Genomic DNA, 2,310 nt, shown 5'->3' with positions numbered 1-2,310 from the left:
TATATATATAGCCTTTGACCTTTAGTATCTTTTGTGCCTGTTTTGTTCAGTTCACCTGATATTTTCAATATTTATTCATGCTAAAATGTGTATCAATATTTAACTTATTTTTCTGCAGGGAGATACATTATTATTAAACTGTGCACTACCAAATTTTGTTTATGCTATCAGTTAATGTGTGTATAGTTTATTTCTACCTTTTGGGCATTGTGATCAGTACTACTATGACTATACCCTTGTACATGAATTTATTTCAATATGTGTTTTAAAATCTTTGGGGGATGTACATAAAAATGAAATTGCTGAGCCACTTTGCTCTTCAGGTGGTACTGTGTGGTTTTCAAACCATTTTACCTTCCCTACAACAAGGTAAGAGGGGATCAACTTCTCCATAACACTTGTTAATGCCCAACATTTTCACTTGGGCCATTCCAGCAGGAGTAAAGGAGGCCTCCTCAAAAATATGAAGGACATTTATTGGATAGTGAAGCACAATGAGCGTATTTGCCAGTAGTTATCAGCCATTCTGGATGTCTGTTCTAGCAACATGTGTATTTAAATATGCTGTCCATGCTTACTAGGTTATTGGTCTTATTTTTTTTCTTTTTTGCTTGCTTAGTTTGGATTTGGTTTTTGAGACAGTCTCACTGTATAGCTCAGCCTGGCTTGGTACTCACTTTGTAGCTCAGACTGGACTCGAACTCACAGAACACTCGTGCCTAAGTGCCCAAGTACTGAGGGCTACAGATGTGTGCCACCACATCTCTCTGGTCTTTTTTGTTTTTTGAGTTTTAAGAATTCTTTAAACGTTGGCTACTGGACCCTTACTAAGCATAATACTTGCAATTATTTTCTCCTATTCTTTTGACTATCTTTTCACTTTCTCAGAGTGTGCTTTGCATCATAAAATTACTTAATTTTGATGAAGTAAGGTTAGTAATGTTATATCACTAAAGTTTGTATTGTATCTATGATCATAGATGACCTTGTCTAACGCAAAGTTAGGAAAATGTAAATTTATGATTTCATCTAGGTACTTCTTGGGTTTTGTATTTTCAACTTCATTTGCTTTGTTTTTAGACTTTGTATTTATATTTAGTCTAAAGTCAATTTGTAATTGATTTTACCCCCTCTGATCCAAAGATCCAATTTGAATGTTGACATCTGAAATTTCAGCTTCCTGAGGCCATCTGTTGCAAAGACTATATTTTTCCACATCTAATTGTTTCTTGGTAGATACCAACTGTCCCCAAATATCAGTTTGTTCCTCACATCTCAATTGGAGTCCATTGACCCAAATGACTACATACATGCCAACACTACACTTTCCTCATTGCTGCTGTAGCTGGTGAGTCCACACCCTCAAATTTCATGCTGAAATTTGTTCTTAAGTCATATGTGAGTAGTGTCTGGAGATGGGGCCTTTGGAAAGGAGTTAAGATTAGATGAGACCATGAAGGTGGGGTTCTCATGATGGCATTTTTGGCACTGGAAGGAGAAAAAGAGATTTAAGTTAGCATATTTGCCCTGATTCCTCTTGTGATGACCTATACTACCTTCATATTTTGCATAATCCTCCTCTTGAAAAGGACCTCACCTATGTAGCTGCCAGATATTGAGCTTTCTAGCCTTCAAAACTGTCAGCTGAATCAACTGTATTCTTCATAAATTATTCAATCTGTAATACTCAGGTATAGTAGCTGAAAATGGGCAGAGGCCAGTTTATGTTACAGTAAATTTTGGTACAGGGAAACATGAGTTTCCTAATTTTGTGACTCTTTAAAATTTTTGGTTATCATAAATTCTTTTCTTTATCATAATAATTATAAGATCATCATGCCGTTTCCTGCAAAAAGGAAAATGGCAAGGTAGACTTGGATCTGGGTGAGGGTTTTGTTGACTGTATAGATAATTTGGGGAGCACGGCCGTCTCAACAAGATGAATTCTTCCTGTCAATAGAAATGGGGTATCCTTCCATTTAGTTGAATTTTGGCAAAAATTTTTTTGTAATATAGAGGTGATCCTGTCACCTTTAAATTTTGTTTTACTAATTTGGTGAGTTACATTGGTTTGCTTGTGTGTACAACTCCTGCATTTCTTTGATAAATAACTATTTTGTCATATAGCATATAAACACTTCACACGTTGCTAAATTTGGTTTTCTAGCCTTTTGTTGGCAATTTTTTTCCATAATTTTATTGAGAAACCAATAGCAATGAGACAGTTTCAAGCCAAATTGGTAGGACAGTTTCAATAATTAACACATAAATATGATAGAACAATATATTTTTTAAATTTCTTTCTTTTTT

This window comes from Octodon degus, unplaced genomic scaffold (assembly GCF_000260255.1).
Source record: "Octodon degus isolate 3935 unplaced genomic scaffold, OctDeg1.0 scaffold00002, whole genome shotgun sequence".
Classification (NCBI taxonomy): Eukaryota; Metazoa; Chordata; class Mammalia; order Rodentia; family Octodontidae; genus Octodon; species Octodon degus.
Note: the sequence above shows the minus strand (reverse complement) of the source record.